The sequence below is a fragment of the Carettochelys insculpta genome, chromosome 3 (genome assembly GCF_033958435.1).
Source record: "Carettochelys insculpta isolate YL-2023 chromosome 3, ASM3395843v1, whole genome shotgun sequence".
Classification (NCBI taxonomy): domain Eukaryota; kingdom Metazoa; phylum Chordata; order Testudines; family Carettochelyidae; genus Carettochelys; species Carettochelys insculpta.
Genome location: NC_134139.1, coordinates 101,918,779 through 101,936,657, shown reverse-complemented (window position 1 = coordinate 101,936,657; position 17,879 = coordinate 101,918,779). Strand labels below are relative to the sequence as shown.

At 41.8% G+C, this 17,879-nt stretch overlaps 1 long non-coding RNA gene across 1 annotated transcript in view; it reads left to right on the top strand.

The window, feature by feature from the left end:
- Positions 1 to 1,572: 1,572 nt before the first annotated feature.
- LOC142010394 (uncharacterized) overlaps positions 1,573 to 17,879 on the top strand; it is a 162,694-nt gene continuing 146,387 nt past the window's right edge. The window contains exon 1 of the long non-coding RNA XR_012644783.1: positions 1,573 to 1,875. This is a non-coding gene — a long non-coding RNA (uncharacterized LOC142010394). The remainder of the gene's footprint in view (positions 1,876 to 17,879) is intronic.

The window sequence follows — 17,879 nt, the reverse complement described above, 5'->3', positions numbered from 1 at the left end:
GAAATACCTTTGGAATCGTTATGCAATAGCCTTCAGTGCATACTGTAAGGCTTAGCTTTTCCTTCATGAAGTAGGTTAAATAAAATTAGAGTGAGCTAAGGGGGCAGAGTGTTGTGTATGATAAACAGGGAGAAAGTAAATATTAATGTTGATCCAAGATAAGGTTCTGCGAAGATATAAGCATCTATAGTTGCAGATAAGCTTTCATTTCATGGGAATAAATAAATTAAACCAGGATAAATCTTATGTGGTTGAATGGCATAGTGTTAGGTTGGAGGTAGAACTGTACAGTTGCAAAGTTTCCGTCAGAAACCTGAGCCGTGCAAAATAAATAAATAAAGCTAGGCAATATAAAATTTGCAGTAATTCTGACATTTTTCATTGATTAATTTGATGGCAATTCTGAAAATTACCATGAAATTCATGTTAATGTTCTGAAAGCTAATGCACATTTTGAAATTTCCATGAGATTATGTACCCTTATTTTTTTCTGAAGTACTTTGGATAAGCAAAATCAACTCCCTGGATTGATGAGACTTAAAATGTGTCATTAGCTAAGATTAAGAAAGTGTTGGTTTTTTAACTAATTTCTCCACACACCCCTACTTGTTGTGTAGAAGAAAGCCAAAAGAATTAACATTTAGTAAGTACAGCAAAAACATTTTATTTTCACGTCCTATCAGACGACTTAAGCCTTTGAATACATCTGACCATGGCATATTTTTTCTTTCAGCAGAGGAGTTTTATGTTCAACTAATAGTATGGATTTGATTTAAAACACAGAAGAGGGAAACATTAAAAAAAGATAGGTTTGAAAACCTTTAGGTCAGATCTTCAGCTGGTCTAACCTGGAGTCATTTTAGATTATGTGGCTCCTCCCCATTAACTTACTTGGTTTTGAGTGGGCTACTGGAGGGAATTCCAAAGAGGAGGCAGTTCTGTGAAGATTCAGACTGTAACCTGGCTCCATTCAACAGGAACTTTGCACAAGCATTAGGAGGGCCAGGATTTCATCCTCAGTCTCTAATCTGAATTGTTCTGGAGTTTGTGTTTGTATGAACAAGCTGAATAAAGAGTTTTGGGTGGTTTAATTGTTTACACATTTCTTCAGAACTCTGTGCTGTTGTCTGCGAGAAAAGCCGCAAAGTAATATGCTCAATTGCCTTGAATAAATCCAGTTCCTAGAAAAAGCTCCATTGACTCTTGGCAGCTATTTTCCTTCCCCAGTTTCTCTGTAGCATTTAAAGTAAACTTATGCAAGTGCTTTCTGGGGACAAATATTCATTTAAAGAGAGTGGTAAAATGAGCACTTTCTGTGCCCTTTAACAATGTATATAAGCAATTAATCTTCTTATGATGTGCTGAGGCGTGTATCAAGGGAAGCAACACTGCAGTGACATCACTGGCAGGTTACTCTCCGTGCAAAATGAAATCTTATGGCAAGGTGTGCCCTGGGGGAGAGACAGATTCCATAATTAGACTGAATGTTCCTAGGAAACTATGCCTTGTCGCAAGAGCATTTGCAGGACCTAATTGTGGCATATTTTTGCATCAGTGCTGGTGTGCTGCCTCACTTAGAGCCTGAAAATAGCTGTAATTGTGTGTGGTGATTGAGTCACTTCCTAAATTTAGTATCCTGAGCCCGGTGTGAATGCCATGACTAACACGTACTTGACTGTGTCATCTCTCTTATCTATGGCTGGATTTTTAAAAAAGGTCTCTCTGTGCTTTCAGATTTGTAAATCAAATTAAACTTGGTGTATTTTAGTAATACTGAGAGTGTCATATTAGTAGTAATCATTGTTCCTGTGCAAAAGCACAGGCAGGCGTGGAGAGAGCTTCCAATCCCATTGCAGTCCTGCCAGGACACCTGTGGTGAGTGCCATCTCTGCTGTTGCAGGCTGTAACTGTGATTGACTTTTATTCTAAACTCCATGTCAGGTAGGTGTGTGTGATATAGAACTGGTCATTAGGTCAACAGGTTCAGGCCAGCACTCTCATTTCATTTGTAACTGAGGGAGAAAAAGAGTCCTCTGGAAATGGAAGACTTTTTTTTTTGGTGCTCACTCAACGAGTAGGATGTCTTCATATCACCCTCCAATACACGCACTCCTGCATTTCCTGATCCCTCCCTCCCAGTAGATTTATATGGCCTTTGCCTTTGAATGTTTGTCCATGGTCCATGCCTGGCTTTGTCTGAGGGACTTCTTTAAGCCGGTCCTTAGGCTATGATGCTGTCAAGTTAACCAGTATTGCTTCAGAAACGATGAGATGGCTATTGATTTCATTCATATGAATGCAAAATATGCAACTGTTGTTGTTTTTAAAATAGGGCAAAAGGACCTACTATCCTTTTGTCATCCTGGGGGTACAGCATATTAATGATGAACTATCAATATTTTCAGAGCTATCATTGTCACTTCCAAAGGCAACCTACAGTACTTGTGTTCATATTAAATCCTTTTATTTCATGTATTTGGGCTGTTTTTAAATCCTACACTAGCTAATCTCTAGCCCTGTTTCAAGTCAGAATCTGAATATTATTTACCATCTGCCTCCAAGGGATGCACTTGCCAAGTCCCTTAATTTGCTATAACTGGCAGATTTTCAGTGTACATAATTTATACTGGGGATGCGGGCTGGGGGGTGGGGGAAAACAATCCTGAAAAAAGAAGATTAATTAAACCAGTTCTTCTGGGTCCCTAAAAATGTTCCAGTAGGATGACTTTAAGGCCTTAAGGTCTTCTCTGTGTATATGCGGTCACAGCTGATCCCATTAAAAATGTATGTTGGTTTGGTCCCTTGTGCCTCTGTGCTGGTCAGAAGGATGTTGCTGGCACCTGGGTAACATCACACAGTACATAGTGAATTAAACAACTTGTGCCTTTTATTACTAGAAATACCTAGTCTACAATATAATTTATGGATACCTCCAGGTAGGCAGTTCTCTAACTGATATGCCACGAAACATTAGGAAAAAAAGCTTTACAGATATACAGAATACAAAACAGAGCTAGTGAGAGATCATGAATGAATTGAGAGACATTCAGGGTGTTTCTATGCATGATTTACACCTTTTTCTCTTTACCTATTCCTCATACGTGTTTTAATAAGCAACTCCCTGAGTTGGCAGCTCTGAGTCTTAGACGATAACAGCGTTTCACCGTAGACAGCAAGATGAGGAGACTGCCCATTGCCTCCCCACTTCCCTTCTGCTGCTCTTTCCCCACAGTCTTAAAATTGTTCCTTTTTGATGGCAGATGTCACTTCCACATCTGGTCCATGGAGGAAAGGAATGTGCAGTTTATTTCAGAACTATGAAGATGCTTCTCTCTAAATCGGTTTTGTGAGAACCGAAAAGTGAACACAAATGGCCACTTGTCCCTTTTCCCCAGAACCGGGACATGTTAGGCCTTCATTGGCTTAGAAAGTAGGAGGCCAGTTGCTCCCACATGGCAGGACAACACTAATGCATGTGGTGCCCATTCATATGTATGTATATAATAAACCTGATATTTACTCTTTAACGGCTGGATTTAAGTAAGCCATGTGAAAATAATGCCGAGTAGACTTGTGCATATGCATTTTCCTGTCCAACTTAATATGTATAATCCCAGCATTGCTTTTGGAGCTGTCTTCTCTTGCGTAGCTCATTTTGCAATAGTTAGAGCTGCATCTCTTCCAAACACTGAAGATATTTGAACATGGCTGGGATTGCTAAAACTAGCTAGCTTGAGCCACATGGAGAACATAGTCCAAATAAAGAAGGGAGCTTTAATACAGTTTTTATTTTTATAAAAAAAATCCTTAGTAAAATCATCTGTCTTCTGCCTGCCTCAGTGGACAGCAGCCTTTCTAGCACCATGGGATTACTATTTCTTATAGATAACAGGTAATCCTGGAGCACCTAAAAGACTAAGAAGTCTTGTTAGTCTTTAAGATGCTACAGGACTGCTTGTTTTTGTGAAGGATAGACTAACATGGCTGTCTCTCCTGAGTCTGTTTCTTATAGGCTATCAGACATAAAGACCTGGGCACCCCAAAAGGAAATATCCCATGATGATGATGTTTCTCATGAAGCCATTCAGAAGGAAAGATGAGAAAACATAATAGGAAAAGTGAGAACTAGATCAGCTAGGATGCCATGAATTTAAAATCCTTACTCCACAACAGGGAAACAACTCCTAGAATTGTTTTCCAGTAGGAATCTTGGAGTAAGTCTTCAAACCTTACCTTGCTAGAAAAAAGATGATTTGTTAGTGCAGGAGAGAGAGTCTCAGGTAAATTCAGTATCAGAGAGGTAGCCGTATTAGTCTGTATCTTCGGGAACAAGAAGTCCTGTGGCACCTTATAGAGTAACAGATAAGCTATTTATTAGTCTACAAGGTGCCACAGGACTTCTTGTTCTTCAGGTAAATTCAGTGAGAGACAAGCTATAAATACCTAAGTTACAGTTAGATTTGACATAGCATATTGTGAAGTACAGCAACCCAGGAGAAAAGTACAGGCACAGCTTCTGCCCTCAGGGCTCAGGAGAAGGAATCTCGTTTACAAAGAGATTGTTGCAAGTGTTCTGAGACCTGTAACCATCCATTTTCTTCAGAGAAGGAAAGATGCTGTGGAGGTGGCCAGAGCACAGGGTGTATCAGTCCTCCAAATCTGAGGGAAGTTTAACTGTGACTCTCTGCTGTAAGGCTATTCTAATATCACGAAACTTTAAGGCTTCATAAAACATAGCCTTTTCTGTGCTACATTCAGGTCTGGGAAATAACTTGGGCTGAGACTGATGTTTTCTCTCTACTGCTGGGAATGGGACCAGGTGCTCAAGTGCTCTAGAATATATCAGACTATACCCCTATTCTCTTGCAGTTGAAACATATTCATTTAGAGCCAAGTTATTAATAATTGAGTTACATCAGAGAGTTCATTTTTTGCCAAGGATATTTTGTAGTTGGGATATGCATTGCATGCCCAATTCCTACTGTTAAATGAAAAATTAATGGGTGCTTCTAAGCATCAGTCTGTACAGAGCTTGGGCATGGCTGAATATCCGTGTTAAATATACACCAGGAGGAAAATACTCCCCTTTGCCTGTTTGTAGACTAGTAGCATCTGAAAATGAATAAAATCCGTATGCAATACTGAAATTATTGAGAAGTATTGGCCATAAAAGAGGGAGGTCTAACCCTGGGGTAATAGACATGTAGGCATGGAGAAAAACACCCAGAACATACATTTTTAATGGCTCTGTGATGTGTATCAACCACACACGGAGCCGCCATTGGTGGATCAATCATTATTGGTCCAGAAGGCCATGCCCCTTTTTCCCTGCTGTGTATGCTGTAGGTGGAGAATGTAGGTAAATGGAGGCAGCTCAGCTTGGCTCAGCTGGGGTGGAGAGTAGGGTGCCGGAGAAGGGAGGCCATACCATGCTGATCTCTGTGACACTCCTGGTGGTGCACCCAAGGACCCAGACTATGCTCTAAGCACCTGGCCAATGGCAGTGACTGATGGGAAAGCCAAGTTGCTGCCCGCAGAGGAAGCTGCTGAATGTGTCACAGCCCTGCCCAGAGAGATGTAAGGCCACTGAATGACTAATATTTTGCCCTACCCAGAGGGCTAATTTCCTCAGTTCAGTTGTCTGCCCCAGCCTGGTGGCTGCAGAGCTATAGAGAGCTTCCCCTACCCAAGGGCCTTATGCTGATAAGGGGACTCTATTCCCCAGTCTAGTTGACTGCCCTGTCAGCAGGCAACAGGGTCATAGGCCTGTTTGATTGTTCTTTTGCCTCAGCTAGGAGGCTGTGAAGCTCCAGATTGCATGATTGTTGGGTCCACAGAGGCTCCAGATTACTTGAGACTGGTCCCACATTGGATTGACAGGGGTACCACGGCACAACTCTCAAGGCCCTCTGCTACAGACTCAAGAAAGCTTCTCATAGAATGGACGTTTTCAGAGAAAATTTACCTAAAACACTGTTGTTATTATGATTGTTATTGTTTCTCCCTTCTCCTCTGCCCCCAAATCCTCATCTCCTTACCTACCTTAGCACTGGAAACTCTTGTGAAGGTAATGAAATTTTGGCTCTGTGTGATTTTGATAAAATTAAATGTATACATATGAGGGAGAAAGGTGCTTCCCTACATCCAGGGGAAGTTGAACTAAACTTTAAATATGGAAACCGTAAGACCAAGTCCTAGCTTTTCTACTTAGTGATGTTCATATTTTGTCACCGTTCACAGCACCCGTGTCACAAGGCCACTACTATATTTCATACTTGATTATAAACTTCAGTTTAGGACAACTGCACTCTATGGTCCCTGAGGGGCACTCACCAGTGGTTCTTTGTTCTTCAGTCGTCACCTTTTTTGGGCAGAGACCTGCGTGCATCTCACTCTGGTGTTTTTTTTTAGGCTAAAAGGCGAGCATCTGCACATTGTTTTCTCTCTGGAGGCTGTGAACAGTGTAAAGATACCAAGTTACCACACAGTTCTTTTATAAACAAGCACATTTATTCTTCAGGTGAAAGAATTAGAGACAACATTTTGAAAACAGTAAAAGAACCTACATGCTTGCAATAAAGCTTTCCAGAAGTCATCCCAGCTCTCATCTTAGGCTTTGGCAGGCGTCAGTCCTCCTAAACCCACAAATGGGAATTCCTTATAGTTACAAACTGATAACTGCCTCAGATTCAGTACCAGAAGAACTGTGAATAATTTGGTCTTTTCTGTTTACTGCTTGGGCCTTTGATCTTTGATTCATATAACAGATGCTTAGCAGACAACTGCTCCCCAAGATATAGATATAAAAGACAGGGGTAGGGAGTGTGCATTCCCCTCCACCAAGATATTCCCCAGAAAAATAACAATGCTTTTTGCTCAAGACTCTAGTCTTATCTAGCATTTTGTTTAGTATAGTCTTTGGAACCCCCAGGTCTCAGATTCATCACATTTACCCACTAGAGAGAATCCTGACCTATTAATACATACATCATTCATTTCCCAAAGATACTTAAACTTAATTCAGTAAGGTTTTCCAAAGAATATTGCACGAAATTGCCATGTCTATCATGGGGGCAGAGTTGTAATTTTATTCCAAGTCTTGTGATATTGAGTGTTTTTCTTAAATCCTTTGCTATTAAAGTAGTATTATTGCATGAGAATATCAGCTTTTGTTTTAAAAAAGAGTTTCTAGTCTGGTTGTAAATAAAAGCTGTAAAAAGTGAACTCACATTGAAGAACAAATAAAAGAATGTAAATTTATCTTTTCAAAATCTATTGGTTATTTTTTTTTTTTTGTTCTTTTTGAGGTTGACCATACTCTGCAACCTTCAAATATAATCAAGAACAGATATGAGAGTCACTGAAAGCCATAGACAATGCGTGAGGGTGCAGAGGGGGCCACATGCATCCCTAAGTTTCCCACTGCACTCACCGTGAGTGCTGTGCTGCTTCTGATAAGTACAGGGGGGCTGTCTCCCACCTCCCCATAGCAGCACAACGTGAAAGAGCTACTCCTAGGCCATGTTGCGTGAAGAAGTGAGTGTGGGCAGAGGGATGGGGAAGGGGCACCTGGCCAGTGTACCCCAGAGAATATCTGCACTGTTCACCTCTGCTGAAAGCCACATCATGAGCATTTGAACATCCAAGTCCATTTAAATATACTAATTATGGACTCAGATATGCCTGGAAGACACAGGCCCATTTCAGAAAGATGCACTGACCTTTTAAGTGAGGATGAGGGTAGTAGGCTTGAAGCAATGCATTTTTCAGGAGTTTCAGCTTACTGGCAGGATTCTCCAAAGACTGAAGTTTTGGAAAGCAGTGCCAGTGGAAAGATAACCTCTGTGTAATGCCAACAGACCAAGGTCACCAGCACCAGGGATTGAACCTGTGGTTATAAGGGCTAAAGCCCTGTGCTCTACTACACGAGCTGAAGGCCAGCTGGCTCTCAGCCAAGGCTGTAGAGCAGAGACTTCACTTGCCCTAGCATGAGGTCTCAGTGCCTCTGGATACTACATATGTACGGGCCTGGAAGGTGCTGTGTTGTAGAAACATACTATAGTTGCGTATCTGCATGGCAATAGGTAAGATTGCATTATATCTTCTGTTTAAAAGTTGAGCTTTTTAAGTTCTCTAAAATCTGAATGCTCAACAGCATGAATAGTTGTGTTATGGACCCAATTTTGGGGTTGTTGGATAAGGGCTGCAGAGATGAGAGGCTTGAAAAATAGCACCGTTTCCCCCCAAAAGTTTTTAGGCTTTCTGTGTTTTTTGCCAGGTTTTTGGCCACAGCTGGAGATCAAACTATGGATGTGGGTCAAAATGGTCTGTCTGTCAAGTTTTACCCAAGGAAGTTCATGGAACCCACTAAATCCAAACGGAGAATTGTATTTAACAAAACATACACTTTATACTGTGCACATGCAACATAACAGAAAAACAGCTTCTGTTGGGGACAGAGACAAGCTTATGAACTTATGAAGAGCTCTTCTTGACTTGAAGAAGAGGTTTGTGTAAGATTTAAACTTGTCAATTTCCCCAACATAAGTTTGGCTACTCAAAGATATTTTCTTCTGAACCTTTTCTTTCTAATACCTTGTGATTGGGTCTATTGACGGGGGTAGGGACAAAGGGGGCAATTGCCCTGGGGTCCAGTGATACAAAAGGGAGGCAGAGTGCTTTGAGTAGCATGGGGTGCTTTGGGCAGTGCTCCAGGCTGGCAAAGTTGTGTGCTGCAGTCTGGGCAGCAATGACTACTGGCTGGCCAAGCCCCACCCCTTCAGCCAGATGCCCCACCCCTTCTGGAAGTACAGAGCAGGGCCTGCCACCACCTTGTCCAGGGTCCCCGAGGGAGGCTGTTGGCTGTTCTTCTTGTGAGTAGAATGGCTTCAATGCTGAAAACATGAGTTTTGTCTTCAGGTTTACTATATATTTCCCTCCAGTCATCTCACCTATTGATCTGATGGAAACCACAACTCTAGCACCTGTGCCTGCTGGAATAACTTTTTTATACTTGTGGCCACATTTTATAAAGTGCTCAGCTTCTATTTAAGCACCAAAATTAACACACAGTGACAAGATCTTCTGATAGTCTGACCATATTTTCTCACAAAGGGGGCTGGCTGGTTGCTGAATACTCTGGAAAACATGATCTTTATTTATTACCTAAATAGGAATTTGAGTTCTTTGGGAAACTTGGCCCTTGATATTGGAATGATTGGGCTGGTGCAAAAGTGAATTAGCTAATAAGGTTGCAATGTTTAATATTGTCAGAGCAATGGCCTTGACTTATTAGTTAAGTTTGTCCTATGAAATACAGTACCAGTATTTACTAAATGGACTCTCAAGTGACACTCAGTTGCTACACCAAAGATTGACTGCAAGGTCATTGGACTCAGAGATTAAGTAAAGACAAATTTAATTGCAAAATATTGCTTTCATTTTTTTCCCCATCATGTATGCATGGTATGCTGCTGTGGTTGCTTGAATGTTTCCAAGACATTTTCTCCAGCAATTGTTTAATTTATGTCTCCAAAAGAGCCATTAATGAGTGTACTCTGTTTATAATATAGTTCCAAAAGCAGAAAGAATTGTAGTATGCCAAACAATAACTGTTTGCAGTATTCTTGAATATTAGTGTTTGCTTCAGCTGAGAGTGAGCTCCTGGAGGATAGCTGAAGAGTCATATTTCTGCAGTATTTAGTGGGACCCAGGGTGACTGAAACACTGATGGACAGCCTACTGACAAGACCTGTTTTCAGTGAGGCAGGAAGCTTTGCTTTGAATAGCTTCTGCTTTTAAATGCCGTAAAATTGGTCAGTCTTCTGAGAAAAATTTGAAGGTAGAAGCAGAAAGGATTTTTGGCTCAGTGGGAGAATGATACTGTTGAGAATATTGAAGTAGAGTTGTTTGAAATGTTTAGAAATGTATATAAATCATAGAATCATAGAAGATTAGGGTTGGAAGAGACCTGAGGAGGTTGTCTAATTCAAGCACCTGCTCAGAGCAGGACCAACCCCAACTAAATCATTCCAGCCAGAGCTTTGTCAAGCCTCAACTTACACACGTCTAAGGATGGAGTTTCTACCACCTCCATAGGCAGCCTATTCCAGTGCTTCACCACCTCCTAGTAAAGTAGTTGTTCCTAATATTCCAACTTAACCCTCCCACACTACAACTTGAGACCATTTGTTTTTGTTCTGTCATCCGCCACCACTACAAATAGCCTGGATACACCCTCTTTGGAGCCCTCCTTCAGGCAGATGAAGACTGATATCTAATCACCCCTCATTCTTCTCTTCTGAAGATTAAGTAAGACCAGTTCCTTCAGCCCCACCCCCAGTCATTTTCATTGCTCTTCACTGGAGTCTCTCCAACTTTTCCAAATTGTCTCTGTAGTGGGGGGAAGGTCCAAAACTGAACACAATACTCCAACCTATCTTCCAGATAATTAATGAAGATGTTGAACAAAAACTTCTCCAGGAGTGACCGTTTAGGTATTCTGCTTGATACCGGCTGCCAACTAGATATTGATCTGTTGATCGCTGTTCATTGAATGCAACAATCTAGCCAACTTTCTATCCTCCATATAGTCCATTCATCCATGCCATACTTCTTTTAACTTGCTGGCAAGTATTCTATGAGAGACTGTATCAAAAGTCAAGGCATATCACACCCACTACTTTCTCCATATCCCCAGAGCCAGTTATATCCTTGGAGGAGGCAAACAGGTCGGTCAGGCATCAGTTTCCCTCTGTGAATCCATGTTGATTGTTCTGATTACCTTCCTCTCCTCCAAGTATTTCAAAATGGATTCCTTGAGGACCTGCTCCATGATTTTTCCAGGGACTGAGAAGAGGCTGACCAGTCTGTAGCTCCCCAAAACATCCTCCTTCTCCTTTTTGAAGATGGACTCTATATTGGCCTTTTCCTGCTTGTCTGGGACCTTACCTCATCACCAAGAGTTTTCAAAGCTACTGGCCAATGGCTCTGCAATCACATCAGCCAACTCTCTCAGCACCTTCAGACAAATTAAAGCTGGCCTGATGGACTTCTGCATGTCCAGCTTTTCTAAATAGTCCTTAACCTGTTCTTGTACAGAGGGCTGCTAACCTGCTCCCTGCTCTTTGCTGTTCAGTGCAGCAGTCTGGGAGATGACTTAGTCTGGGAAGACCAAAGGGGTGTGTGTGTGTGTGTGTGAAGGAAGTATTGAGTACTTCAGTTTTTACCACATCATCTGTCACTAGGTTGCCTTTCCCACTCAGTGAGGGTCTCACACTTTCCCTGATCTTGTTGCTAACATTCCTGAAGAAACCCTTGTTATCCTTCACATCCCTTGCTAGCCGCAACTCCATTTGAACTTCCTGATTACACTCCTGCATACTGAAGCAATGTATGTATACTCTTCCCTAGCCATCTGTACAAGTTTTCATTTCTTGTGAGCTTCCTTTTCGTGTTTAAGCTCACTGAAGGTTGCTCTGTGAAGCCAGGCTGGTCGGTCACCTGCCATGTTTGCTATTCTTCCTGAGATGGTTTGTTCCTGTGATCTCAATAAGGCTTGTTTAAAATACAACCAGTTTTCCTGAACTCCTTTCCTCTTCATGTTGGCATCCCAGGGGATCCTGCCCATCAGTTCTGTGAGGAGTCAAACACTGCTTTTCTGAAGTCCAGGGTCCATAGTGTTCATCCATTTTGAAAATTTCAATAGGAAAAAAAAAAGTCCTAGACAAAAATTTCACAAGCGTTTTTTAATTTGTTTGCCATTTTCTGAACAAAACTCTGCAGACAATATTCCTAATTATAATTGGGAAATTAAAAAGTGATATTACTCTTTCTTTAGCCCCTACGTTCCTGTCAGGCACACAACATAATTAGCATATGAACTGCCTCCCGCTCTGCTCCAGCTGACCTCCTCTTCCCCCTCTATCTTCATATTTTTTACTTTATTTCTGGGGCTGTTGTGGAGATGCAAAACTAAGAAATTAAATCTTACATTTCATTCTAAATGGAATCTGTGGTCATCTTTACCAAGTGAGTTACATTCTCTCAGGCCAGCTGTCAGTGTTATCCCTTCAACTTGATAGTTTCATTCCTGTGCAATGCCACAATCAAAGGAGGTTTTGGACCCTGAGAAAGAGATAGTCCTTTAGGTAACTTGATCTAGAACAGTTGAGAGCCTTAAAGATGAGGACTGATATCTTGAAATTAATCTACTATTCTCATTAAATACCCAATACCTGATAGACCTACCTTATTCCACAAGTGGTCCTGTTGGTTATAATAAACCACTTGTCCTACTCAGTGTGAGTAAAGGCAGAGGTGACCAGTGCAGAGGGCCGCTGGACAAGTGACTATGCTCCTCTCCCTCCCAGCCCTGCTCTGCCCATGCCTTACCACTACCCACCTCCTCCTGTACGGTGCAGGAGCAGTCCCCTCTTCTCTTGGAATGGTGCAGCCTAGGAGTAGCGCTTTCAGGCTGTGCCAATGCCGGGGAGGGGCGGGGCTGCCCCCATGCTCATCAGAAGTGGCAGGGTATTCATGGTGACTATGTGTGGGGGGACAATGTGGGAGTGCATGTGCCTCTCTGTACACCTCCACATGTTGCCTATGAATAAGGATAACCAAATTTGTCCTGCTTTGGGTTTTTATATTCAGGACAGTATCATCCATTATTCACATTGGACTAAAATGTTAGTGTTCTGATAAATTATAAACGTGGCAAGAGCTCAAATCCCTCAGAGCCTTAAGGGACAAGCTCATAGATATAATCAATGTTGTTTTCTTGGGAAAGACAGGAAGTCAGGTTAGCTTGAATTCTCTGCAGATTCCTCCTCTGGGCATTTTATCTGTTGAAATGGTTCTCCATTGTATTGAATAATATTTATATCCACCACAATTTTAGTAATTATTTCTGCAGTGATACAGAAGGGATCTTAGTGCAGTGCTGTATTTTAAAGAGTCATTGGAGATGAAAATTCATTACTGCACTGATCCCCTGTGCTTTGGTGTGGAAATATACTGTACTTACCAAAAATACCATCCATGAAGAGTACCGATTAAAGAGAGAGCTGCTTTAGGAAATAGAAGGCCACGTGGTCCAGCACCGACTGAGGATGTGAGCTTGTCTGCTGTTCAGTCTATGCCTGCCTTTTTCCAAATGCAAGGGAATTATCCTCTTTTCCAATTCCCTCAGACAGCAATAGCCAAGCCAAGTTGGCTGCAGCCAGCGCTTGTTTGTATAATGTAATTCTGTGGTAATGAGCTAGTGACAACTTGAGGAAAAGAGTCTTAAACAGGCTGAAAACAATTCCAAACATGACTAAATACAAGAAGGAGACTTCTAATAACTACCTCATGGGACTCAAAAGCCAAAGACAAATACAAACATCATTTGTTTTCTGCTTGAGGAATGTACTGACCTCTCTCCTGCTTCCTCCTTCTGAACATATGTGTGGACAACAGTATGCATCTTCATACCTATTATCTATACAACTTGCTTCTCCTAATGAAGTATACTTGCTACACATACTTATAGCTGCATCATTAGTGGATAAAGCAAGAATTTAAGTCTGAGCCAATACTCAGTGTGACTACAGGAAATGGAATGGGATGAAAGGGCCAGGGCTTTGCTATTTTTTTTTAAATGTAGCTGCTAAGACATTCTTTAGCTTTTTGGTTGCTATCCCAGATTTTCTAATCACAAAATCATTTCAGTCCCTGTCCCAGGAGACTTTCCAATAGCAGTACTTCCAGCTCTAAGGATTCAGAAACCACAAGTCAGCCCTCACATCCCAGTGATTGCCTTAAAATCCAGAGACTGTAAAATACATATTTTTTTCTTTGCGTTCTGATTTCTCAGCATCTGAGGTGCACTTAAAAGAAAAAGAAAAAAAAGTACTTTTGCAGGAGATCGTATGATTCCAGTAGTTGGCTCTGTGAGAAAACCATGAAATATCATGACACCTGCGTTTAAATCAAAAGGTGGGCAACTACAGTCCATCACATACAGAATTTGAAGTGATTAAATTTAAAATAGAAAAGCCTACATAATCTACATGAAATGTACTATATTAATCAATTCTGTTTGTTCCCTATAGGAAAATGTAAAGGAGAGCTCTGTGTAATATCCCCCCATTAACTCTCTAATACCCTGGGACTAGCATGTCTAAGACTATACTGCAAACACTTCTTCTTGTGTCTACTGATGCCTCCCACTAGCACTTCTTTGCCCTGTAATACCCTGATTATTGTCATTGCTCTGTGTCATGAGTTTATTTAGATTAAAATATTGAAGGGCAAACACTCATATGACCTTAGTGTGAAATGCTATGCACAACTATGACACTCTAAACTATATATTACTGTATTTGACTGTCCTATGAATTACGCCATCCCCGCTTCACTCCGTCCTGCCTGATCTGAAGGAGTGGGTCTGTCCCACTAAAGCTCATGACCTAATAAATTATGTTGTTAGTCTTTAAAGTGCTACTTGACTGCTTTTTGTTTTGGTAGAATACAGACTACCATGGCTATCTCTCTCTCCCCCTCCTGCTTAGTGAGCTGAAGATTCTCTACATACGAAGTTTTCTCTTAACTACCTCCACCACCTAAAGTGTAATGCCTGCTGGGAGTGCATACCAGCAGTTTCCTGCCAGGAGAATGTCAATATATTTCTATAAACTAGCAACCTGAGGAGCTCTTTGAATATGCAGCTGCTTCCTCTCACTTCAGCAATGTCCATAGGGCCAGGCTTATCAGCACCTCTATAATGCATTGAAATTCTCTCCTGGCTGGGGAAGTGCCAGACCCAAGTAGTTGCTCAAGCATGTTGTCACAAAGTAGATGGAAAGTCTTTTTTATTCTAGAACAGAACATCCATCAGGAAAGCTGTTGCAATAGATATGTTGGTTAATTTCCCCACAGACAAGGCCTATATTTGACAGAGAGCAAGATGGAGGAAATAGAGATCTCTGGTTACATTTACCCACATACATACCTTATCATTCTTTACTGTTCAACAGCTCCGTTGACAGAGGGCCACACTGACTGGAATTCCCCAAGTTTAACTGTGAATTTCTCTTAATGTAATTGGGATGCATCTAATTTTAATAGCTATTTAAAATAAGTCTGTTTATATCTCATTTTAAAAAGTGTTTTTATTGTATTTTAAAAATCTGCAGTTACCCAAGAGATCATTGGACATTCTTAAGGATAGCTTTGATGGTCTCAGGGCAGTAAATAGTGTAAAAGGCAGGTTCAGAACATGCTAGCTCATTTGGTAAACAGGGCACAAACAAACAACATGCATTTTAATACTGGTAAATGTATACACTTGGGAAGCAATGATTCTGAAAAGGATTTGAATGTCATCATAGATAATCGGCTCCCTGAATCACGCGTAGCCTAAGGAGTTAATGTAACTCTGAGATGCATAAACAGTGGAAGTATTGAAAGCAGTCTTCCCTGTAAGCTGAGTGCTTGGGTGCCTGACCAAAAGAGATTCAGATGCCGCTCAGCCAATTAGCAGGGCACGCGCAGTCATCCACAGCTGACAGCGTGTGTTTCCATTGGTGGTACACGTCTACACAATTTAATCCACCCATGGATGGAAAAAATTAGAGGGAACATTGTTTTACCTTTATATTTGGCAGTGGTGCAAACTCTGCAGGAAAACTGTGTGTAGTTCTGGTGCCCATAATTCAAGAAGGATGGTCCTTAACTAGAGGCAGTACAGAGAAGAGCTACAAGAATCATGAAAAGATTGGAAACCATGCCATATTGTGATAGACTCAAGGAGCTCAATCCATTTAGATTAACAAAGAATGTGAAAGGGTGACTGGGTTAAAACTTGCCAGCAATTACAGAGGGGACAAATATTTAGTAATGATCACCTCAATCTAGAAACAAAAGATCTGGTATGATCCAAAGGCTGGCAGTTGAACCTAACCAAATTGAGACTGGAAACAAGGTATGCATTTTTAACAGTGAGAGTAATTAACCATTGGAATAATGTATCATGGATAAAGATGGATTCTAAAACAATCTGCCCTGAGAATTATTGTGGGGAAGTTCTATGGCTTGTGCTGCACAAGAAGTCAGACTAGATGATCACAATGGCTCCTTAGACTTTCTGAATCCTGAGAATTCCATATCCTATCAGTGATGAGCTGCCAAATGTTTTAACTAGGAACCAACCAGATTGGGGTTTTATGTAAAAGTCTAGATCTACTTTTATTTTATGAAAAAGAGTTTGTCTAATCTTCATAACAGAGCTTATGGGAAGACAAGGATGAAATTCTGGTCTCTCACAAATGGGATCTACACTATAATCGCAGCATTCCTTGGAGATAAGATGTGTAGCCTTTGGCTTTTGCTCCACTAGTTAATGGATGGTAGTAGTAGTCATAGCCTCTATACTACATGGCTCCTGGGCAAGTTTTTCAGTGCACGCATCCCTTGTTAAACAAGTACTTTACTTACAAGTACTTGCTAAAAGGAGGGAACCTTTGTTCACTAGACAAGTGAACTCCCCCCACTAATATGAGTCTTACCCCTCACCCCGCAGACCCAACCCACCTCAGCCTGAACCCTCCACCCTCCCTGTGGCTCCAACCAGCCTCAGCCTGTAACTCTGTTGGCCCTGAAGACCCAGCCTGCCTCAGCCTGACATCCCCTGCCAGCGCCATGGCCCCAACCCCCTGCGGCCCCAACCCGCTGCAGCCTGACTGCCACCCATCAGCCTCATGACCCCAACCTGCTGCAGCCTGAAACCCCACTAGCCCTGCAGACCCAACATGGTACAGCCTATCCCCCCACCTGCCCAGTGGCCCCCAACCTGCTGCAGCCTGAAACCCTCCTGGCCTCAGAGACCCAATCTGCAGCAGCCTTAACCCCCCTGCCCACCCTATGGACTGAACCCACCATAGCCCAAACATCCTACCCTCCCCATTGACCCAACCTGCCGCAGCCCTAATGCCCCCCGTCTGCTCCACAGACCCAACCCACCACCAGGGTTTAACCCGCCCTCCCGCTCATGGCCCCAAACTGCCCCCAGCCTTTAACATTCTCCAATCCCAAGGTTCACTTACCTTTCAAAAGCAGTGCCACATGCTGCTACTCCTTTGTCCAATTAGGAGCACTTGAAATGAATGACAGACTTTTGCATGTATTTTAATAGGAATTTAATGGCCCTCTTATGAGTTTTCGCTTACAAACAGAAAGTTGGGAACCAATTGTGCTCGTATAGTGAGGGATGAGTGTATCGCTAAGTTTAATCATTCATATATCATGATCTGAAAAAAAGATATGCGTTTTTGTGTTTGTTTTATTTGTCTTTATGGCTTATATGGGTCACACTTTCAAGCTTTTCTCCATAGTAATGACATCTGGAAACTTATTTATTTTTTTAAAGTCTGAACTTCTTACATTATCATCTGAGTACGGGGGATGGGGCATTCAGGAAAACGTCAAAAATGACAATGTCCAATAAAATTGTGAGAATTGGCGCCACTGGGTTCTGGACAAATGAATCAGAACACAATGCACAGATCCACGGGCTAGCCATTTTTCGAGGTCACTCTTACTGAGTTTAATTTTATTTTTGCTCCAGAGCCCATTTCCTCAATTCTGTTTTGTGGAAGTACAGCTATGCAGCATACCTGAGCATTTGGCTTTAAGAGCTTCAAACCAGTGCCAGGCTTTAGGGACCATTTGTCTTTGACTCATTGCAAGTGGGGCAAGTTATATGATTTCTAAGCAGACAAACATTCATCAACTCCTCAGTTGCGGGATAAATAACTGGCGTTCTAGTATCAGTTGCTAGCATGATAAAAGTGGGTGTGAATGCTCTACCTCCACTCTCTGAGACCTTTAGCAGACAT